Below are 24,404 nucleotides of genomic sequence, written 5' to 3'. Positions count from 1 at the left end.
GATCGCCGACTGTGTTCGCCGCTATCGTTGTTCTCTGAGTGTAACTTGCTTTTGAGGGCACAGGTTCGCCAATAAAACGCTAGATTCGTCATTCGCAGTTTTGATGCCTTCTTCACCGTCACTACCACGTGACAATATTAACGGCTTCAGAAATTCGGGCCAGGTGATATTAGTAAGATTTATCAATGTGCACACGGAGGATCGATACGGATATACTGATTACAATGGTTATCTGGCGCTGGAACTGTGCAAGGAACATAACTTTATTAAAAAGAAGAATAAGTGTCATGGACAGGTAACGCGACAGTTCGGAAATAGGTAGTCATCTATAGACAACGCCTTAGTCTTAGAAATGGCTTACAAATGACTAGACCAAATGACGATAGATAAACAAATAATGGACCTGCGTAGAAATCGCAAACGAATACCTTTAAACTTTGGGAGAGGTACCGACGCAAGATAGCAAGCAACAGCAGCAGAATACTTATATACGTATAAATGAAAAGCAAATAGCAGAGACCACAAAAAGCATACAGAGAAGAAACTGGAGGCCTTTCCTAGAGCAGTCTGAGATTACGAGGAACTGGACAGCGTTCCTTCTAGAAGACACATAAACAGCGGAACAGCCTTTGGTCAGAGTCTTCCACGGTTATGCCGCAATTGCACGTAGCTTTTGCCAACACCATTGCCACATATGCAGGAGGAGCGCCGAATTCAGAAATATGGGGCCCTATAACGTAAAACTATTCCAATATGTTTCTATTCCAATCTCCTGACGTCAAATTTGCGTAACCGCCATCGCAAGCACCGGGCGGTCACCCGCAGGGTTGTCTGAACAGACCAATGAAACGCTCTCCTCGTTCATAGGAGGTCACTTTTGTTTGCTTGAAAAACGAATAACATTGACTAGACTGAGCGGCTTGTCGTATCTAATTGGCTGACAAGAGGCGAGGAGAACGCTCAAGTGGAGACGGATTCGATGGGGCCGAGCCGCTGCACTGAAAGTCGATAACCGGACGAGGAGGGCGGTGCCGGCGTCTGCGATTGGTCGGCTTTCCCTTACTTAGCTTGTGGTGGCTGGTCGAAAATCGCGGCGGCATGCAACGGAAGCTCCAGAATGGCGCTAAACCGGACCCTCAGCAAAAAAGAGTTGGCAGAATTAGGGGGTAAACGTGCCGAAAGTGCTCGAAAACGTTACACGGCCACGCAAGAAGCTTTATTATACGCAAATACACACATGCTCTCCGGCAGGTGCGAGTAGCCAGCGTCTGAGCGATCGGCGGCAGCCATCTTCTATTCCTTTCAGAACGGGGCAGCCTGCGGCTATTCCGAAGAAAATTCAGTTTTGTTCGGCATATTAATGCATCTTTATCGCGTTCACGTCACTTTGACGCGGTGAGTTCTTGCGGTTTTGTGACGTCGCGTGCCAGGCAGGTGAAGTGGGTGCAGCCCGGAAACTTTTTACCAATAGCCGAGGGCTAATGGCGAAAAGTGGTCGAATCAGAAATAACTGTTTTTCTTTTTTTCTGTCAAATCATGTATAATCAGTGAGTACACATCATATCAAATGGGGAGGTATCGCGGTTTTCGTGACGTCGCGTGACAGACAGGTGAAGTGGGGGTGGTCTAAAAAAATTTTTGACCATTCGTGGAGGGCTGATAGCAGAATTGGAATAGAAAAGTTTGGAATAGTTTTGCGTTATAGCGCCCATGTGCGCCTTTAGAAAAAACAAAAAAAAGGAAAAAGAATGCGGGAAGGAACTCCTCTGGGAGCTGGCTAAGTATGCGTGAGCATTGTGCCACTTGCTCATCGCCACGCAACGCGGTGTCATCATCAATGTCACGAAACTTGATCAGACCAGTATAGACGACAGCGCTGCGGACGGCGGCGCAAGGCGAGTTGATGACGCAAGCAAACTACTGCAGCTGGCGGCGCCAGGTGCGCTGATGACGTTGCGATCATTATAAGCCATTATCGCTTTTAGCGCCTTATCCATCCGCGTAGAACCATTATCAACCGTGATCAACCGTGCTCCGGCGGCAGCTAAGTACGTCGCGACTATGCGGGCCCTATGTTGAAAACGATCTGCGATGGGGACAGAGGGCGCCGAGTGTTGATAGCTTCGTGTGCGCTCTGTTCACACCGCTTAGTTTGGGTTGAAGCGAGAGGCAGCACGAAGGCCAATTCGTTAGCTGCCGCGGGCCCTATCTTGAAAGCGATAGTTTTACGTGACGGACCGACGGACGGACGGGTGGACGGATTTCCTCGCTTGATAAGCATGTAAATGCCTACGCATATAAAAGAAAACAAAACAAAACAAAAGAGAACGGAAACGGATTTCACGTATTTTCGTTCTCTCCACGTTTTGTGAACGCGTGTCCGTGTTGTGTTTGCTCGCTTGCTCATCATCCGTGCGCGCATCGCGTAAACGTGACATGCCTCTCGACTTTGGAGCATGCGTGCTCAGAGGGCGTGCGCTTTCGCGCTGCCAGTTGTCGGCGCCTGTCAGTCCGCATATGCCGAGATTCCCGTGTCCGCTTCTGGGGCTCCGGAACCTTCGCCAATCGGCCGGCGAAAAGCTACCTTGTACGCTGCGCGTCTTCTTTGTTTTCTCATTTCCTCGCTTCACGAAAGTGAAGCCTCTGATGAAATGTGAAGTGGCAAAACGCAAATGTTTGAATATCGCACCGATGCTCTTAGTGTCCCTTAAACGGCTAGACAAAGACGAAGAAAGAAAGAAAAAATGCGAAGGAAGACTGCAGCGCGCAGCATGTGTTGGTGGGACGGATGAGGGGGTTCGGCGGCCAGGCGTGAATGTTCAAGACGGCGCGTGCCGCGCGGGCTGCCGTTGCGATCTGTGTGCTTACGCATCTCGGCTTCTGCGTGAGTTCTTTCGCATTTCTTTCTTTCGCGGCGTTTTCCCAGCCGCTGCTGTTCTTGGCAGCTGGGACAGGTCAAATCCCGCTCTGCTTTCGCCGGGGCGTCTCTAAACACCAACGGTACACATCTCGAAGGCGGGCTAAAGTTTCTCTGAAAAGGGTGCGTCAGTTTGCTGAACGCTTTATCCGGGCCGCTCCCTCGCCGTCAAGTCCAGCGCGGCCGATGCATTGCCGCACGTTGACTTCCCGCGCGTAAAAGAGAAAGAAAGAAGAAGCAGCGCGGGATTTTTTTGAAATGGATCAAGTGTATTCGCTGTTTGAGTTGTTCCGGTCCCGATGGGGCATACTTTGTCGGAAACGCTTTATTCTTCGCTTTACTATGGGTGCTGAAGTATTGAAAAAAAGTATGTATGTGTATCAAGTGCGCAGGTGGGGGGAGGGGGGAGGCGGCAATGGCTGGCTCTTAGATAGTCACCATTTCAATAGAGGCGCCAAGAGGCAACCAGAATGTCTCAGGAATTTGTGGCGCAAATTACTAATCTCCTAAACAGGGATATAATGCGGGAGAACCTGCATGATCAAATAATTAAATTAAATTCTGGGGTTTTACGTGCCAAAGCCACGATCTGATTATGATGCACGCCGAAGGGGGTGTGGGGACTCCGGATTAAGTTTCAAGTCATAAGATAAAATCGAATATTTCAATCTTAAACAGGTGAACGAAGTTGTACGACAGCATGCGGTGATACTTTGTCACGAGGTTAGCGCGCGCATTGCGTGGTTATACAAATCCTCATAGCTGCCTCATTGTGTTTTTCTCGTTAAAACTGCATCATGTTCCACCCCCTTTAATTTCTTTCTTTTTTTGGTTCGTTTGCTTTGAAATGTGTTTCACGTAATTAAATAAATATATCGCTCTAGCAGAATAACGACCTGTCGGAGTGCAAATGCCAGCGACACTCAATCTCTTACTTAATTTCGTGTGTCTTTCCGCAGCCTTTCGAACTTTCGGCTGCCTTTCATGCACGCCCCATGCGCTTTCGATCATCTTGTGCTCGTTTTTAGTATCATTCGACTTACTTTCAATAACGTGCGGCGTATTTTAACATTGTTGCTCTTTTACTTTCCATCTGCGACGAAAAACGTCAGAACCGTATCCCTTCGATCGGCGTCGAGCTCCTTGTCCTCGGGTTGCGAGAACACTTCCATTTTGCCTTTCACCTTCTCCGAACCGCTCAAGCGGCGCCATATATTACGTCACATTGCCCGATCCGCGCCATCTGTGCCCGGAGCACCTTCGCCCTCGCAAGCCTGTCGTCGCACGTAGTCGCAGCTCTGCAAGGAGAAGCGCTCAGTACGCTCGGCATCGCCACTGGGCCGGTGGCTCGAGAGATGCCGTCGACATATGGCACGAACGCGATCACGGACGCCCGTACACCTGCGCGTTGTACTCACACGAGCTTACAGCACGACTTCGCGCACAGGGGGCAGCACAAAGAGGCTGTCACTTATCAATACTCGTGCGCCGAAGCAGTCGCACGCGTGGCGTAACGCATTTAGCGTGGTGAAGTGACTGCATGATCGAATAATGATTGATTAAGCGATCGATCGGTAGGGTTTAACGTTGCAGAAACAACGCGAGATTTTGTGAGATTCGCTGTGGTGGAAGGTTCTGGATTGATTCTGAGCTTTCCTTGGCGCAAACCCAGCGCTCAGTACACGAGCGTTTGTGCATTGCACCACCTGTCGGTGGCCACCGCGGCTCGGAACGCAACACGCGACTCCGTCATTGTGCGGCAAAACGCGGCGACTGAGCGCAGCGGCAGGTAGCGCGGTAAAATGTCGAAGGCGGATCAGGAACTCCACTTTGTGGTTCTACGTTTTGTTAATAGAGTGATATATATGACTATATCGCCCTTAAAGGCCACCGTGCCCCGTATGCTTTGCTACGTGTGATTGAGAGACATACATATTTCGCTAAGGGATCAGATATTGCGGATTGTATCCGCGGCGCTGAGATCGGCGGTAATGGTGAAATTTGATGAGCACGCGTCTTCACTGGCGCCCGATCGTGTTTCCACGGAGGCGCAGTGCCTGCGCGCGATGAAAAAACGAACGGGTGCCAAAAAATAATTCCTGACTTCTCCGCTGTACGGTAAACCCTAAATCGATATAGCTTTAGGAACTTACCCCTCCCATCGATTGCATCATGTGCATGTATTTCTATGGCGGAAAGTTATTTCCAGATTTGTCGCAGGTCTTCTGCGGTATCAATGCCGGTTATTAGCTATGGAAACGACCAGTTTCTCCTTTGCTTCTGCAAAATGAGGCACCTGAAATTGCAACAGGCAATCCATATACTGCTTTCTGTCGCAAGTTTATAAATTTTGAAGCATGTAAAACAAAAGTATGAATTCATTATCAATTTTTATATAAATTACTAGGTCGAGACACAAGATAGATTCTATAAAAGAACCTCAAGAGCATTTTACTTTAAGAGCAAAATGAAAAATAAAGCGAAATGCCAGCGCAAGCCATCTTCACTCCAAGGTTTTCAGATCTTCACTCATTCTACCGACAAGTGAACTCGGGAGAAAAGTTGACGATGACTTAAGCAGAGTGAATGTTACGAGTCTGGACACAATGCCGACATTTCACGACGCCAACAAGTCTTAATGACATTGAATACGTTTAGATCTTTTTTTTTTCATCCATTGTCCATGTGCTGTAGCGCTGCTATCGTTCAAGGCCAAAAATTTTAGCTATAACAATGGAAAGTTCTTGCCATCACCTGCGCCATCTGACCATGTAGTCGCTGATGCTCAAAAATAAAAAAAAGAAAGGAAGAAAAACAGAGGAAAAAAAGAAGAAAGGAGAAGCAGGTAAAAGAAGATAAAAACGCGTCAGCGAAAGATGAAAAGGATGAAATAAAAATAAGAAAAAGGAACAAAGAAAACCCCAGCGCTTTCGGCACGTTTTCTTTTTTTATGTTGTTGTTACAACACTCACCATTGCACAAAGTATCACCGATAAGGACAAACGACAGTGGCACCTGGTAATCATGGGTAGCTGTTGTATAACGATTTTTTTCTTTTTACTGGATAGGAATATTTACAGTCGCTTCTTATAGCCTCTCTAACGCTTCTCTATTCGTCTGCTTCAACGTGTCTCGATCCTGAAGAGCTGCTTCGGCGCTTTACCGACGCGTCTCGTGCACTTGTCGTGTTCTTTTCAATCTTCACATTTTGTAATTTTTTTCATTTATAATCTTTACTTCTTGCGTTAGCTTTATATTCTCACTTGTGAGACTGGTTGGCGCTGCGCCACTTTCGGAAGCAGTTGCCGGCTTGTTTCCATTTATTTCGTTAATGATTAGCAAATGAAAATAATCTTACATCCCAAGCTTATTATGCACTTTTATGTAGTGGACTATAGACTGATAACGTTTTCGCCGGTGACACCAATCTTGTCAGCGTAAACTTCAAATTATCGCATCATTTATGTTCTTCTTGTCACCGTTGAAACTGCGTTGACCCAAAGAGGAAATTTTCTTCCGCGTGATTTTTTCGACTGTGCCATCGATGGGCGCGTAATAGAATTAATTGATGTCTCGTTAACTTCAAGCTCGCGGGTTGTGGTGCAAATGATATGCACCACAAATGTAGGGATTGCGGCAGGGATCGAAGCCGGGACTTCGAGCTCAGCAGCGCGATGCCATGGTCACTATAAGCTGCACCCGGTTGAGACAGAGTGCAATGGTATACACGTGGCGTGACTTCGCCAATACAAGTACGTGGTCCCTACCACACCGGCGTCGAAAGAGAACAGCTAGCTACATCATTAGCATAGAACCTTAGCCAATCACATGACGCAGTATTAATCTGCCAGGGATGAGTAGAGTAGAAGGTGCAGCGGTGGCGTAGAGGTAGAGCATCCGCCTCACGTGCTAGAAGACCGTGGTTCGAATCCCGGTGCCGCGCAATTTCCCACCGGATTAAACAAAAATCCGCGTTTTGATAAAATTGCATAAACAATCCTGGAGTACGGCCTGATCCCGGTGACCAGAACCGGTAACGCGCTCCCTCACCAGAGCAGGATTGGCCACCCTGGTGCAGTACTTGGCCACAACCTCCTATATGAATACAACAATCAAGCCTCGGCCCTCAGTCCCCAGCAGCTGCGAAGCAACTGACCACGGCGGCGGTCAGACCTGCGACGCAGTAGAGGGCGCTAAGAATCCCTGGTTCCGGACAGGCCGCCATTGGAATCTGAACCTGGCATCGTTTAACGCTAGAACGTAATCTAGTGAGGCGAGTCAAGCAGTGCTATTGGAGGAATTATAGGGCAGTAAATAGGATATAATAGGGCTCAGTGAAGTTAGGAGGATAAAAGAAGCACATACAGTGCTAAAAAAAAGAGCGGGCAAGTCCTGTGCTACCGGGGCTTAGCGGAGGTATGAGAACTAGGAGTCGGATTCCTGGTTAATAAGGATATAGCTGGTAACATACAGGAACTCTATAGCATTAACGAGAGGGGGTGGCAGTCTTGTTGTGAAACCTAATAAGAGGTACAAATTGAAGGTCGCACAGCTCTACGCCCCTACATCCAGTCATGATGACCAGCAAGTCGAAAGCTTCTATGAAATCGTGGAATCGGCAATGGCTCTGCTTAAATTGAAGACGACGCAACGAGCTATGGAAAGAAGAATGGTAGTTGTAACGTTCAGGGATAAGAAAAGAGCAGATTGGGTGAGGGAACAAACGCGAGTTATTGGCATCTTAGTTGAAATCAAGAAAAAGACGTGGGCATGGGCAGGACATGTAATGAGGAGGGAAGTTCACCGATGGTCGTTAAGGGTCACGGACTGGATTCCAAGGGGAGGGAAGCGTAGCAGGGGGCGGCAGAAAGTTAGGTGGGCGGATGAGATTAAGAAGTTTGCAGAGACAACATGGCCAATATTAGTACATGACAGGGGTAGTTGGAGAAGTATGGGAGAGGCCTTTTCCCTGCAGTGGGCGTAACCAGGATGATGATGATGCACGCGCTGCTTCCGATGTTACATTCACATAGCTTGAAATCCACCTGAATAGGGAATCGGCGTCTCCGACGCACGTCTGTGACAGTCTCACATGGGGATGTGTGTGATGTTACGGTTGGCGTGTAGCACACCGTGCAAAAAGGATGCTCGACCACCATGCCTCATCGAAACGAAGGGTGAATTCCCTATTTATTGTGGTTGTCTCGAGGGGTTGCCGGTCTGGCTGGCGCCCCGCAGTGCTTACAGGCCCCTTTGTGTGCGTGCGACTTTAGAGGGACCCTTTCCTCGAACTGCCAAGCTCTACATGAGACTTATTAGACTTTTGCGCGCACAAAGAGAGGATGTCTTCGTTCGACGTCCTGTCTTTGTGCGCGCAAAAGTCTAATAAGAATTATGTTCAACCAACTCGCCCAAAACGCAACGCTTTTGAACTACAGGAAAACTTCTGTGAACCAACGTGGCCTAGAATAAAATATCAAGCCACGACGAGGACTTACAATGTCAACTGCGAGAATGGATCCATCGTCCATCCACAACCAGACACCCTTTCCACGAACTGTCAACACTTTCCGCGAACCAAGCAGGCCCCGCGAGTTGCCCCTTCCCCCCCCCCCCGCCCCCCTCTGCGGAAGCAAGCCCGTACCACCTCACCTGGGAGCATGGATCAGCAGCCCCATCCCCAACCAAGCACCAGGGTTGCCACCTGCGGAGGCGGGGCCATGCTAGCTCATCAGGGAAGATTGATCAGCTGCCCATTCACAACCAGACTCAGTGCTCGTCACGTGATGTTGACGTGAGCAATATCCCGCCTACGACTTTAGTGGGCCTATTTAAAGGGCCCCGCAATGTACTTTTTCACTTCATTCTCTTCTCATCTTTCACCAACCATTGAATAAACCGTGCAAGTTTCGCACTAGAAGTCGTCTCGTCCCTGCCTGATCGCCATGGTCTACGGGACGCCTGCAGCCTGCCGACAACGCCACGCTACCCAATAGTAACGCCGGTCGAGCTGCGAGAAACAGGCGACGCAACAACTGGTCGGCAGTGGTGGGGTACGCTACCCTGGAGAACGCAACAGTGATCAAACGTTCTCCAGGCGTTAAGCCAACTATCGTTTCACACCCGAGAGAAAGTCAGGAAAAAACATTTACGTGCGTCATTGGCAGAAAGTTTTTTTGGCGTGGTTGAAAATATAGTTCAAGAAGCAGTGGTGCGAGTCAGCCATAGTCATGTCGTCACTGTTCTCCAAACAACCGTTAGCGTATACTCTCTCAATCCAGGAGCGTAAGGAACATCGCTGTGACTGCCGAAGCAGCTCTATATGGTTAGACATAAAAGGTAAAAAGTGAGATAGATAGATAGATAGATAGATAGATAGATAGATAGATAGATAGATAGATAGATAGATAGATAGATAGATAGATACCCTTTCAGATGGTTTTAGTGCTGAGTGCGAAATGGATGACCTCACTTTATTTTATTACCCAAGCTCATAGCTGTTAAGTTAAGCCTCGAACTGCCTCGCATTAGGCGCACACGCACGCCGATGGTCGTCTGCCGCGTGCTACGCCGTATTGACAAGTAGACCCCGAGTGGCCTATGAAAAGGCCAGAAGCAAGAAATGATAAAGACAACAAAATTCTGACAGTCATTGCCTAAGGCATGGTTAAAGACAGGCCAGCGTCTTTCGGAATATTGGCACATCACTGATACAGATAATGAAATCTTTAGAGTGACGCGGGGCAGACGTTGCGACACACTATTTCTGCGCATGTGACGGGGGTCCTTTCTATGGGGACCCTTCATTTTTTCTCGAATATTCTTTCTTTTCACTCTCTGTCTAGACCCGTCCGGTGCACCGTCAATAGGCTGCTGCGTCTGTGTGCTGCGTTATCTCGACCATGGTTTACCTCCACGTCCCGCCGTGCGCAAAAGGAGCCAGAGCTTCCCACCCAGGCGTCCGCGGTGCAACTCGAGCTGCCGCCCTCCGATCGGGCCAGGCTGGCCGTCGCGACAGGGTCGCGGCCAAGTTTCGAAACTATTGCCGAGCCTACGAGCCGCAGGCGCGGTGGCGAACGAAGTTCTTTGCGTCGCGCGCGGAGGCCTTCCCATTGCTTCCAAACTCGACTCCAATCTGTCAGCTAATTACTTTGGGCGCGCTTTCATGGCAACAAACGGCGCCCTTTGTGGCGATGGACGGCCCGAGGGCTCGGATGAACAACGGAAGCAAAGGCGGCGAACGGCTTTCTTCGGAGGCTGCGAGCAAGACGGGGCATCAAATTGAATGACTCCCCTCCACATCGCTGCCGGCAAGAGCGAAGCACAGCCGCAGAAAATAATAATAATAAAACAAATGAACGGAGGACGGGGTGGAGGGGAGGCGACGAAAGTGGGGAACGGGAGTGGGGGAAGGGGGGACTTCATCGCCGCACTGTCGTATATTACGGCCGCAGGTGCTCGACGCCCCCAGAATGCGGCCAGTCGCTCTCAAATGATGCATTCTTGGCCAACTCGGCGGCGGCGGCCGATATAGGGCCTGCGCACCGTCGGGGCCACCTACGCTCGCCCTTCGGGCTCCGCAAGCGGAGGGGAGAAAGACAATGGCTGCCTTCCTGCCAGGGGACCCGTCGTCTTCGCGAAAATAATGAGCAACCATTTAGAAAGTGCCGAGTTTGAGGCGCGCTCCCGAAGAGAACGCGGGCCGCTGAAAAGTCTTCCTTCTCGGCCCACCGTCAGCCTCATTTCGCGCGACGTCCTTTAATCTGTATACGCATGCAAGCAGGTGTCCGCCGCACCGTCTCTTCTCCGGCGGTGTAGCAGCGACACCATGGGAACCCGTGCCTACGCATACAGCGGGCGACGAATTGTCAGACCAGATAGCACGGGCCCCCTCGGGACCTCGTATCTAAAAATGGGCGCCCTCAGGCGTCACATTTGCTGCGATTCGACGCAGACAAGCGTTGGCAACGAAAAAAAAATATGATCGCATCTGAAAGCAGAGCCATCGTAAGCCGCTACAACCCGCATACCCGCACGGGTTCTCAGGCTTCCAAAACCTCAAAGAGACCTGAATTCAGACTGTGATCATTAATACAACATTCGTGTAAACATAATTGCGCCTGCATAAGTCATAAAGCGGAAGAAATGGCACTAGAAAGAAAGCTGGCATTCTATTTTTAGAGAACGTTGCAAAGGATACACATAACGTATTTCTTTCTTTTTTTCTGAGGGTCTAGCAACTGCGCCAATATCTCACCCACGATTTCAATATGTTCTGCTTTGCAATAATGACTCAAAGCTTCCAGTAACGTCTTCAAGCGCGTGCTGCAGTGACAATTCGGTCCTTATTTTTGCGCGTATTTCACTGGTGAAACTAAAATTCTTTTGGTACGCCTTGAAAATAGCGGCGACGGAAAGTGCTTCTCTGACGGAACTGCAGGAGCTCTTGTTTAATGTGTGCATTGATATATAGGTGTATTGTGAAGAGAGGTATCATTTGACAGTTACGATAACTGTCTTGCGGGAAACGGGCAGGGGTAATCAGCCTGATTTTTGACATCTGGAGCATCATCGAGTGTAGAAGAGTTATGAATTTTTCGACTGCCATAAGGAAGCTACCATGTCATGCGAACAAACTGTTGCCCGCAGAAAGAAAGATAAAGAAAAAGGAAATAAAAGAGAGAAAATGAAAAGAAGAAAAAGGTAAGAAGAGAAAGAAGAGGGGGAAAAACATTCCCCTAAACGTCCCAACAAACCGCTAACTTGAGTGGCAAACCTCTTCGTTAGCAACACTGGCGGCAATTCGTTCGTGTTATCAATCTGCGTTGCTGGTAGTGTTACAGTTAACTAGATTATCCTAATTCACTGTACCAGCGTATCGAGAAAAATAGCACTATGGCAAGCCAAGCGCAATGTGCTTGTTGCGCCATGTTGACTCCTAACACGGATTGCGTATTATTTAATTCCAGGCTTTTAAGTTCAGGCGGCATGATCAACGAGCAATAATATATTTAAGGAGCAAAATTAGAGAGAGAGAGAGACGAAATGGTAATCGGGTTGCTATGCGCGTGTTTAAGCAGACACACGTCTTGAACAGCAAATCGCTAGCTACCAGTATCGGCTAGCTATTGGTTAGCTATTGGCTAGCTATTGGTGGCTAACGACTGTCTCGTGCACCATGACGCGGCGTGGCGAGGAGTGACGGCTCTACTGCACGACCTATTCAATAAAAACAGTCGCAGTATTGCCCGAAAGGCGAAGCATCGGTTGCGATAGCAGATTAGTAGACAGCCATACGAAATAAGGATAGTTGTTTTATCAGCCGTATAAACTTGTAAACATTGGCCTACTGATTAAATGAACTAGCAATGTGTCAGCACGCACAGGCAAACATGAACACATCACCCTCGCTGACCGCGGACACTCGCTGTCGAAACGCTGGCGTGAGGAAGTGCAGCAGCAGCAGCGAGCGAAGTGACCTTCGGGATGTCTATCCCTTCAACGCAAAATGAGCGGCGAGCACACAGCACACAAAAATCTACGAGCCGTCGCCCCACCTAGACTATGCCCCTAAAGCAGATCGCTTTCAAGATAAAGGCCGCGCCATACGCAGTCGCTGCGGAAGTACAACACGCCCCACCCTCCCTTCCCTCCCCTCCCCACGGAGCCTTGCGAGCGGCGGAAGACAGCGCGCTTCCTCCCCGCTTTCCTCTTTTGCGCACGCGCGAGATTGAAACGCTATCCTCGGCTCATCCTTGCGCCCTTTCACTCGCACATAGAGCATACGGCGCGAAGCGTCCGCGTTATCACCCTTGGGCTTTATACGGAGCATCACGGCGACGGCAGAAATGCGCCTGGAGCGTCCATATAATTGGTCTCACGAACCCCGAGGCTACTCTGAACCTTCTCTTCGGTTAACACTTTGCTGGTCTCATGCACTGCGGCGCTAACCACAACGAGAGGGCTGGTCGTATATCTTGCTGTTCTAGGAAATACATCCTTTACCACCACTTTATAAAAAAAAAGCGCAACGTGTGCCCTATTAGCCTTTGCTAACAGGGTCTTCATTTTGCCTGGTTGGTACATATTGTAAACAGCAGCTTTAAGCAGCGCGGCGCAACACATTGCGCTCTGTCCGGTAATTCCTTTGCCGTTTAAGAGCTCGTCGGCGTTGTCATGGCGCAATTGGCTGGACCCTGAGACGAAAGATGTCGCGGAGCACAAAGAAAGAAAACTGTCTTTTCATTGTCGCGTCATAGTGTTCTAGTGCGTGCACAACACTTCACTCTCCTAAAGGAAGCGTGCACATAGCAGCCGGTCTCCTCATATCTGCCTTTTCACTAGCATTACAACGCTTGCAGCGCCAGGCTGTAGTCCTCTGCGAAGCCTGCGCAAAGTGGTGGCGTCTCTGTGATCGCCTCGCCGCACGTGCGTCGAGCGGCATAACAAGCTCCATCTATGCCGTTACTTCGACGGAACTGCCGTGCTGTACAGCCCCTTTCCTGAGCAGACGCGGGCGGGTGAATTTTCCACCGGCGTCCGCCAGGCTGGGCCTGCGATCGGACCCTTTTCAGGGTATCGGTTTGTGCAGCCTTCCGTGCCTTCATAACATGCCATAAAGGATTGCACTTTCTTGCGCTGTGTTGGAGGCCGGAGGACCTTATACCTCTTCGGAAGATCCTACCTTGCTCTCATCCAGCAAGCGACCGGCATTAGTCTCTATCAGATGGGCCATCGATTGCTTTTCAAGGTACGCCTTAACCGCCGCGGTAGCTTAGAGGCTACGGCGTTGCGCTGCTAAGCTTGAAGTCATGGGTTCCATCCCGGTTGCGGCGGTCGTATTTTCATGGGGGTGAAATGCAATAACGTTCATGGTGCTTAGAGTTAGGTGCACGTTACATAACCCCAGGTGGTACAAATTAATCGGGGGTCCCCCACTACGGCGTGCTTCATAACCGTATTTTGGTTCTCGCACGCAAAATCTCACAATTAAAAAAAAAAGGCTGCGCATTGCCTGGCGCTAAGAAAATCCCAGTCCAGGCGGGAGGCTTTGAACTGAAGGAACAATAATGTGCTGTTACTGACGCTGTGAAAAGTGAGATGACTACCAAGGTTCATTCGATCCCATTTGACTAGCCAGTGAAGCCAAAGGCAATGTTCTTAGGTTGATCACGTAACTGACATGTGCATCGAAGAGGGGAGTGCTGTGGCCTTTGAGCAAACATTGTCCACTACCAGAATTTTGCATGTGGTACTTCGCGATGACGTGACCTCTTCAGAACCTTTTCGGTGATGGTGCTCCTCTGGCAGCTGTTCCTGGCCGAGCTTCGAAATGTCTTTGGATTCACCAAATGCCGCCTATTCGCGCACAATGAGTCGGATTGTGTCGTGATATGTACAAGAGTGACCGGCGGTGGCAAGAGTGAAACAGATGCCAGAAATCTTGCGGACGAAAAAAATGCAAGAAGGACATACTACCTTAGTTGAAGCAACCGCGATCAGCGCTACACCTGCGCCTGTCAACCCACTGGTGACGGACCGTCGCTCAGTCATGGTGGACGGTGATTCCGCTGTCGGACTCTGTACCGAAACCATCCAGGAAGCCGGTGCTTCTGAAAACAAGCAGGGGTATGAAGACGACTGCTAGGTCCCGGTGACTGAGCGACAATGCCAGAGCATTGAAACTACGCGAGGGATGCCTAGGACGAAGAGACGCCGCGAGAAGTACCCGCTTCCTGGCCAGCGCCTCAACACGTCGGAGAATGGCTACGAGGAAGACAGTGAAGTACGTTACGCTGCCCCAGTAGTCGCCGTTGTTCCTTTGCAGCACGTATGGTTCGGCCGACTGACGGTTTGTACTCTCACTCACACCGACCCTGCTATCCCTGTTGTTACGCACCCACCTACGAGCAAAACCAAAAAGATAGACTGATGTGCTAGTTAGTATGGCATCATGTGCACTGTAGCGCAAAAGGCACACTGACGGCGCTACGCCACGGGGACACGGCTACGCGTAGAGCAGCGCTGTGTTCCAATCTTTTATGCGACCGTCTGTGTGCCTTTTGCGTTACACTGTCCATGATACGAGAAACAGGTGGTACGTAAACAGGCTAATGCCGGAGATGGTCTTGGATGTTGTGGCCGTGCGACAGACAGAAGTCGAGCGCGTGAGCAAGACCGACAGCATGGTTGACCCGTTCCGGGACACGCTTTGCGCCATCCAGGCTGACAACACTTATAAACAGGTTGTTTGTTTTTGTGAAACTCAATTGGATTAGCAGTTGAGGATATTGTTAGTTTAGAGCGATTTCTTGCTTGAAGGGCAAGAACTTAAAGTCACTTATATTTATGCTTATATTCATGCTTATATGTATATCAGAATATCGTCTATACGCGTTTGCTCTCTTATCCCCAACGCTCTCTTCCTGTCTCTTAACGCTATGCCTAACATTATTCCTTCCATCGCTCTTTGCGCGGTCTTTAACTTGTTCTCGAGCTTCTTCGACCGTCTCCAAGTTTCTGCTCCATATGTTAGCACCGGTCATCGCGAAGTACCACATGCAAAATTCTGGTAGTGGACAATGTTTGCCCAAAGGCCAAAGCACTCTCCTCTTCGATGCACATGTCAGTTACGTGATCAACCTAAGAACATTGCCTTTGGCTTCACTGGCTAGTCAAATGGGATCGAATGAACCTTGGTAATCTCCTGCTAGGTCCCGCTGACTGAGAGACAATGCCAGAGCATTGAAACTACGCGAGGGATGCCTAGGACGAAGAGACGCCGCGAGAAGTACCCGCTTATGGAGGCCCGCTTATGGAGGATATTTTTGAAGGCATTCTCCATGTCTACTCCCAGACCTTGTGGTGATTGCAGTGATAGTGGTAAGCTTCCAGTCTGGAACTCGCAATGTCTGCCGTATGCGCTTCAACCCATTTTTATTCTTCTGTAAATTTCCTTTTCATGATCAAGGTCCCCTGTGAGTAATTGACCTAGATAAACGTACTCCTTCACATACTCCAGAGGCTGACTGGCGATCCTGAACTCTTGTTTCCTTGCCAGGATATTGAGCGTTATCTTTGTCTTCTGCATATTAATCGTCAACGCCACTGTTACACTCTCTCTGTTAAGGCCATCAATCATTTGTTGCAATCTGTCCCCAGTGTTGCTTAACAGGAGCATGTCATCTGCAAACCAAAGGTTGGTGAGATATTCGCCGTTGATCCTCATTCCTAAGCCTTCCCAGTTTCATGCCTTGAATAATTCTTCCAAACATGCAGTGAATAGCACTGGATAAATTGTGTCTCCTTGCCTAATCCCTTTCTTTATAGGTATCTTTCTACTTTTCTAGTGGAGAATCAACGTAGCTGTGGAGTGGATGGATGGATGGAAAAACTTTATTGAGGTCTATTTGGTCGTGCTAATTTCCTAGCCCGAAGCGGGCCGTTCTCAAGTTGGGACCGAAATGCTTGACTTTTCAGCCATTTCGCGGGCCTGCTGGACTGCCCATAGCTGTTCTTCTAATGTGAAACTGCCTAGAGCTGCGTCCCACCGCTCTTCAATGTTGTCTTTGTCGCTGCGTAACACGGAGCACTGCCAGAGCATATGACTAAGATCTGTGGTGTCGTTACACTTATCGCCTGTTGTAGGAGTAGAGAACTCCGGATAGATCTTGTAAACAGCTGGTTTGGATAAGTTCTTGTTTGCAAGAGGCTCAGTGTAATGGCCTGAGGTCTATTTAGTTTACTTTGCGGAAAAGGGAAGACCTTGCGTCCTAGGTAGAAGTGCTTGGTTAGCTCGTTGTACGTGAAGAGGTGGTCCCTGCAATCTGGAACCCCAGTATTTTCTTGCCTTGGGGCTGCACGGTTTGCAAGTACTCGTGCAGCATTATGGGCAGATTCGTTGAGGTTCGCGAGAGCACCGGTGATTTCTCCCATATGAGCAGGAAACCAGATGATCGTGTGGAGTTTGACAACCTTTCCATCGAGAACTGCCAGGGCCTGTCTAGAGATGTCTCCTTTGTAAATTATGAGGTTTTACGTGCGAAAACCACTTTCTGATTATGAGGCACGCCGTAGTGGAGGACTGCTGAAATTTTGACCACCTGGGGTTCTTTAACGTGAACCTAAATCTAAGCACCACGGGTGTTTTCGCATTACACTCCCATCGAAATGCGGCCGCCGTGGCCGGGATTCGATCCCGCGACCTCGTGCTCAGCAGCCCAACACCATAGCCACTGAGCAACCACGGCGGGTAGATGTCTCCTTTGGCAAATGCTCGGACGGCTGCCCTAGAATCGCTGTGGATCCTGGATCTCTTTGGGTCTAAAAGTGCCAATGCGATGGCAAAATTTTCTGCAATTTCTGGTTGTGTGGTGTACGTGGAAGATGAGTTGACGACTTCACCTTTGCCGTTGAGAAGGACCGCTGTGAAGGCTCGTCTATTGGACATGAAAGCCGCGTCGATGAACGAGCATTCTTCAGCCCGATCTTTAGCTTCCTCTCATAAGGCTTTGGCTCTGGCTTGCCTTCTGTCCACATTATGAATGAGGTGAACATTCCTTGGAACAGGTATGACCTTGATATTCTTCCGCAGGTCTTTGGGAGTTTACGGTTATTATGTATTGCGGTAGTTGGTATACTAATCCGTTTGAGGATGCGTCTTCCTGATCGAGTGATGGGGAGTCTAATGAACCGGACTCTTTCTTGTGCCTCGGCTATTTCCTCCAGTTTATTGTACATAACTAGTTGCATAAGTCTTTCAATTTCCGCGTACATAGGTAGGCCAAGAGCTACCTTGATTACCTTCCTTAACAATGCATTGAGTTTGTTTCTTTCAGATCTCTGCCAATTGTGCATGCCTGCTACGTAGACGAAGTGACATAGCACAAAAACGTGAACTAGCCTGACGACGTTGTCTTCTCTAAGCCCATGTTGGCGGTTAGTTACTCTTATGATGAGCTTGATTGCGTTGTTCACTTTCTTAGCGATACGTATAATCGTTTGATTATTGGACCCGTTGGGTTCCGTAAACAAGCCTAGGACCCGGATGGAGCCCCCCCTTGGGATGACACTTCCACTCCTAGTATAGAGCGTTATGTCGTTCTCCTCAGGAGGAAACCATCCCCTGGATTTGCGGCCTCGCCTCTTAGGTCGTTATAGTAGGAGTTCCGATCTATTGGGTGAACATCGGAGTCCCATTGGGAGGAGGTATTCTTCAATTACTTTTACGGCGTCTTGTAATCTTTGTTCTATTTTTCCATCGCTGCCTCCAGTACACCATATAGTGACGTCATCCGCGTAAATGGTGTATTCTATGCCTTCAATGTCTTCGAGTTTTCTGGCGAGACCTATCATGGAGATATTGAAAAGAGTGGGCGCGATCGATGACCACTGCTTGTGGTGTGCCTGGGGTACCTAGCTTCATTGCATGTGATATAAGGTTCCCAGCCTCGAGCGTAGCCATCTTTTCACTGAGAAAGGCTTCGAAATAATGATGAAAGTGACAACCAAACCCGAGATTAGAATTGGTTTTGAGTATAAGCATATGCAGGATATTTTTGCAGGCTTTGAGTTGAGTTGAGTTGAGTTGTTGTAGGCTACTGGTGGGATTAGCCTTGCAGTTGCTGCCGGCAATTGCTCCACCGTAGCGACACTTAAAATAATTAAATCACGTAATCCGACACAGACCTCCCAATTACAAATGTTCACTCCTCAGTTCACCATGTTGAAGCCAAATCCGTGTCCTGTAGGTAATTTAACAGAAGGCGAGAGACCTCCTTCCTACACAACCGGTTCCCGCGCGGGAAAACTATGTCCTGAAGCGAACTGTGAGGAAGTCCTGTGTTCTTGAGAGACCCGAATAACACCCTCCTTTCCGCGTTATACACAGTACAGCACATTAGGTAATGTTCTATGTCACCACACACACCACACGTTGAACATAATGGTGATAACGCCAGGCCAGTCTTAAACATCCACGCAGGGGTACGAGCAGAGCCCGTGCGAATGCGTAGCAGTAAGGTTGCTTGGTTTCTTTGGAGACCCTTGATCACACATGGCTTGTGAGGTGAGCTCCACAAAGAACTGAAGTGGCACGACACCGCTTCTCTGAAGAGTCTCCCGTCTTCTTGAGGCACTTTTCTCGAGGGATTCCCAGACAGCGCTCTATGGGCGAGGCTGTCCGCCATCTCGTTGCCTATGATACCTATGTGTGATGGCACCCATTGGAATCGTATGGAGAAGCCTTTGACACTGAGATTTTGCACCGAACGTAGGGAGCTTAGAGATAAGGCATCAGTAGGGAATCCGTGCTCTAACCTTTGAAGGGCGGATTTCGAATCTGTAAGAATGACCACAGGTTGAGGCGTACAAAACCGTAGCTTTTTGAGAGCTGCCTCAATGGCAACGCTTTCGGCCGTTGTGGAGGACACGACTGCAGTGAAGCGAACTGACCAATCAAAGTTCAAAGAGGGAATGTGAAAAGCAGCTGCACTAGATCCTCTGACCTTGTCCACAGAGCCATCAGTAAAAATTTGAAGGTGACGTGCATATTCCGTTTCAAGATGTTCCAGTACGAGCGAACGCGTTGCTGCCAAAGGAGAACTCCGCTTAGCACGAACGTGAGGAACTGCCAACGAACTATCGAGGCTCGCGAAAGACCAAGGTGGTTTCGACCTCTTAATTCGACCTCTAGCGTCAAGACCCAGGTAACCAAGAGTATTAAGGGCCAAGTACGCTCGGGACTCGGATCTCTTTCGAAGGCGCTGTAGAAGGGCTCGGCCAGCTGCCGTCTGTTTGAGGCGGCCAATTTGCATCAATAACCTTTGTGAAGCGACTAAGCTAAGAGGTCTCGATAGAGATTCATAAAGTACTGCATTGTTAGGAGCAGTCTGCGGAACGCCAAGAGCCCTTCTTAGGCCCTTTCTGTGCAGAACCTCAAGTCGTTCCAGCTGTGATATCGATGGGGAAATTAAAGGGAGCTGATACATTATTCGACTCGTCACTAGTGCATCGTGCAATCTGATCATTGAAGAAGGGTGATTTCCCCATTGCTCACTTGCAACTCTACGGATTACATTGAGACGCGAAGATATCGATGTCACAACCGAGTCCACAGCTCGTCGCCACTGTAGGCGGTAGTCGATAATGACGCCCAAAAAGCGCTTGTGTTTAAATTGTCGAAGGCAAGAATGATTAAGGTCTATCTTCAGCCGCGCATACCTTCTTCCTCTACCTGGAAACATTATGAAGCCAGATTTTTCCACCGAGAGAGTCAACCCCACACCTTGAAGGTAATTTTGAACTGAAAGTAATGCCTGTCGAGCTATCAGAGCTAAACGCTTGTGTTGATATCCGGTTAACCAAAGACAGATGTCGTCCGCGTATATCGACATATGGACATGCCTGCAATGTTTTTGCACTTCAGCGGGAAGACCAGCCATTGCAACGTTAAAGAGCGTTGGGGAAAGAACACTTCCTTGAGGTACACCTCGCGATACCACCCTTTCGGTGCTTGTGGTACTTCCTAACCGCACTTGAATTTTCCGATCACTGATAAATGAGTGAATTGAGAAATTGTGAGTGAGTTATTTATATCCTTGGAAGACGGCCGCATCTTTAAGGAGGTACTGTCCCTATGGGAAGGGTACGGCTGCCCCGGCGCCGGCATCTTTAAAGGGACAGCGCCATCCGAAGGAAGCCAGCGTGGCGGAGGCGGCCATGGCCTCGCAAGGTGTGGAGCTGCCAGACATCAGGGACGATAAGCAGTCCAGTGCGTCATCATCGGTCAGTGGGGACGACACAACTATCGTCGACCCTGACGAGCAAGTGGCTGATATGGCGGAAGTGGACAGCGACGGCTTCAAGGTGGTGAGTCATCGGAAGCAAAGAACGGTCGGAATCCCAGTGGTAGTTTTGCCAACAGAGAAAGGTGTTGATTTGAGAGAGCGGAACCTTATCAGGCTCTTTGAAGCCATTAAGGTACTGCTGGGATCTGCCCCGATTCGCAGCCGCTTCACATCGCAAGGCGCGCTTTATTTAGATATCGCAACGGAAGAGCAAGTTGACATTCTGCTCCGGTGCTCTCAGATTGGGGACATAAAAGTTAATGCCCGGCTGCCCCACTCCTACATGACTAACACATGTGTTATTAGGGGAGTACCAGTGTGGTATTCGGAAAGCGACCTTCTTGACTACTTGAAACCGCAAGGGGTTCTGCACGTGAAACGTCTCATGCGCCGGGTGGAGACTCAAGAAAAAGAATGGGCAGCGAAACCTACTAACTCTGTTGTGATAACGTTTGCTCCTAACACCGAGCGCCCCGAAAAAATTGACCTCGGTTTTACCAAGCATGCAGTCAAAGAATTCGTTGAACCTCCTCCCCGATGCTTTAGGTGCCAACGCTTTGGGCATGTAGCTAAAGTTTGCATCAAAGATCAACGTTGCAAACGATGCGGTGGCGCCCACGATTACAAAGCCTGCAAGGCAGATTTTGCTTGCGCTAATTGTGGTGGCGACCATCCAGCGAGTTTTGGTGGCTGCCCCTTCCGTGTAAGCGCCTTACACCGCCGAGTGTCCTTCATTAGTGGTCCCAAACCACAACCTACTGAGAAGCGGATACCTGGAAGTGACGAGTTCCCGGCGTTAGATTCGGAAGTTGAGTTCCCTGCGTTAGAGTTGGACGTTCGTAGCGTGGTAACCAGCAACGTCAGAGAGCGACCTGAGCCTAGCAAGACGGCAAAGTCCTCTGTGGGTGAGTCGGTTGTTCGATCTGCTGCAGCAAAAAGTGTCCAAGTTTCTCAGCGACCAGACTTGACAGCCAGACAGCCGGACAAGTTTCACAGCCAGACTCGACAACATGGAGGACATTCCCTCGCCTCAAAAGAGATGAAGACACCAGCTGAAGTGGCCAAGAGTGAGTCCAAGTCCGCAACCTTTGTTGAAGTTGTGAGGAAGTGCGTACAGCAAAATAAGGAGCTCAAAAATCAGGAACTGTCCGACCTTCTGCGAGTTTTGTTTTGCAGGCTTTCTCCATGTCTACTCCCAGTAGTGCTGTTGTGTCCCTAGTCTTGTGGCTCATTATTTGCTTCTTGCGTAGATAGACCAGATCTGAAGCCGATTATCGTGTGAGGGTAAACCTCGTGCTCTTCTAGGTACCGAGAAAATCAATTCAGTATTCCATGTTCAGCAACCTTTCCCACGCACGATGTGAGTCTTTGTAGATATTTTGCGAGATATTCACGTATGCGTCCTGTACTCTTTGATTATGTAATGCCCGTATCACCGCTGGTATTTCTACTGAATCGAATGCCTTTTCATAATCTATAAAAGCCACGTAGAGAGGTTGATTGTACGCTGCAGATTTCCCGATTACCTGATTGATGACATGGATGTGACCAGTTGTTGTGCATTCCTTCCTGAAACCAGCCTGTTCTTTTTGTTGACTGAAGTCAAGTGTTACTCTTATTCTATTGGAAATTATCTTGGTGAACATTTTATACAACACTGGAACGAAGGTAATGGGCTTATAATTTTTCAATTCTATAACGTCTCCCTTTTTGTGGATTAGTATAATGTTGGCATTCTTCCAGTTCTCTGTAACCCTTGAAGTCGTGAGATATTTCGTATAAAGGGCCGCAAGCTTTTCAAGCATGATTATTGATTAACTCGACTGTTATTCCATCTTCTCCTGCCGCTTTTCCCCGGTTCATGTCTTGCAAGGCCCTTCTAACTTCATCGCTAGTTATAGAAGCGACCTCTGTATCCTGTTCATTACTATTTCGAATGGTGCTAAGCACGAGGTCGCAGCATCAAATCCCGGCCACGGCAGCCGCATCTCGAGGGGACTAAAACGCGAAAACACCCATGCACTTAGATTTAGCTGCACGTTAAAGAACCCTACGTGGTCCAAATTTCTGAAGTCCCCCATTTCAGCGAGCCTCACTATCAGATCGTGGTTTTGGCACGTAAAAGCCCAAAAGGTAATTAATTTTTACTTCGAATGGAGGTAGCGTGGCTGCTCTGGGTACTTTACAAGTCAATATAGAGTCCTTCTGCTGCTTTTACTATATCATCGAAATTACTGATGTTATTACCCTGCTTATCTTGCAGTGCATGCATCTTGGCTTGTCCTATGCCAAGTTTTCTTCTCACTGTTTTCAGGCTGCGTCCATTTTTTACTGCTTCTTCCGTCTTTCTCACGTTATAATTTCCAATATCCTCTATTTTCTCCTTGTTGATCAGTTATGACAGTTCCGCGTATTCTATCTGATCTCTTGATTTGGACATTTTAATTCTTTGTCGTTTCTTTATTGGGTCCCTCGTTACATGCGAGAGCTTACCTATGGTTAACTTGGTGCCTTATCTCCTACTTCAGTTGCTGCTTCTGAAGCCAGTATGTTTACGGTTTCGTTCATTACGTCTATGTCATCTTCATCCCTCTGTTTTAAGGCTGTATATTTTTTTTGCAAGCAACAGCCTGAATTGGTCTGCTTTTACAATTACTGCTTCCAGGTTGGCCTGTTTCTTCTTGACTAACTTCATTGTTTCGCTCTTTCTCTCTTCATATTGAGGTAAATCTTAGAACCTCACTAACCTATTCTCGCTGCACTTTACCCTACCTATAACACTTCTACATACTGCACTATGCTGGGATCGGCAGAAAGTATTAAATCTATATCCCTTCTTGTTTCTCCATTGGGGCATTTCCAGTTCCCATTTCTGTTGCCACGCTTCCTGCAGAAGGTGCTCATTATTCGGCGCACGAGATGAGCCCGACGGAAAGCCATCGGTGTTCGTCTGCGCCTAATGCAACTATTACATGTTACCTTGCGTCCGTCGCGGAGTCGTTAGACCGCTCGGCCTGAAGATGCGTGACCGTTAGCTCCATCCCAGGTGAGATATTTTTTAATGCCGTGAAATATTTTTTAGCCGTTTTCGTGAACCGGTCCCGAACATAGTGCAGTCTAAAAATGTGGGCCGCTCCTGTCAGCATGTGCCACTGGGTATGTGTCGCCTTTCAACTAACTTTTTTTGACGCCAACTTAGATATGCGCTACTGGGTATGCGCAGCTCTTCACTGAACCTATCTCACGTCAACTTCGTTCACTAGGTAATGTTCCTAGTAATGTGGATCGTTCCCGTAGGCGTGTGCCCTGGGTGAATGCCGCTCTTCAATGAACCCCTCTGATACAAACTTGACTCACTGGTTCTCACAACAACAACAAACACCCCCCCCCCCGAGCTGCCCTCCGCATCAGTTCACAACACGTTGCAATAGCATTTAATTACCATTCAGAGCAGAACAGTTACATTGTTTATAACAACCATTCCTTTACCGAACGAGCCATGCTTCGCCTTACGTATACGTGTGAACTCCAGGAACTTAATATGTTTCATTCTTCTTCTTTTTGCGTGACGTCGCGATGTGCGTGAACCAAGGCGTTACCAACGAACGCAGGTAAGAAAGAACATTATTGACGCCATCTTC

General features: G+C 48.7%; 1 protein-coding gene across 4 annotated transcripts in view; it reads left to right on the top strand.

Annotated features, from left to right (window-relative positions):
• Window positions 1–24,404, top strand: part of LOC139052724 (sodium-dependent noradrenaline transporter-like) — a 165,559-nt gene that overhangs the window by 24,853 nt on the left and 116,302 nt on the right. Inside the window, exon 1 of one of the 4 annotated variants that reach the window (XM_070529775.1) lies at window positions 23,621–23,809. The exons of the other annotated variants lie outside the window; for them this stretch is intronic. The gene's annotated coding sequence lies outside the window, so the exon portion shown is untranslated. Of the gene's footprint in view, window positions 1–23,620; window positions 23,810–24,404 lie in introns of those variants that run through there. 4 annotated transcript variants of the gene reach the window in all.

This window comes from Dermacentor albipictus, chromosome 1 (genome assembly GCF_038994185.2).
Source record: "Dermacentor albipictus isolate Rhodes 1998 colony chromosome 1, USDA_Dalb.pri_finalv2, whole genome shotgun sequence".
Lineage (NCBI taxonomy): Eukaryota > Metazoa > Arthropoda > Arachnida > Ixodida > Ixodidae > Dermacentor > Dermacentor albipictus.
This window is presented reverse-complemented; position numbering and strand designations above follow the sequence as displayed.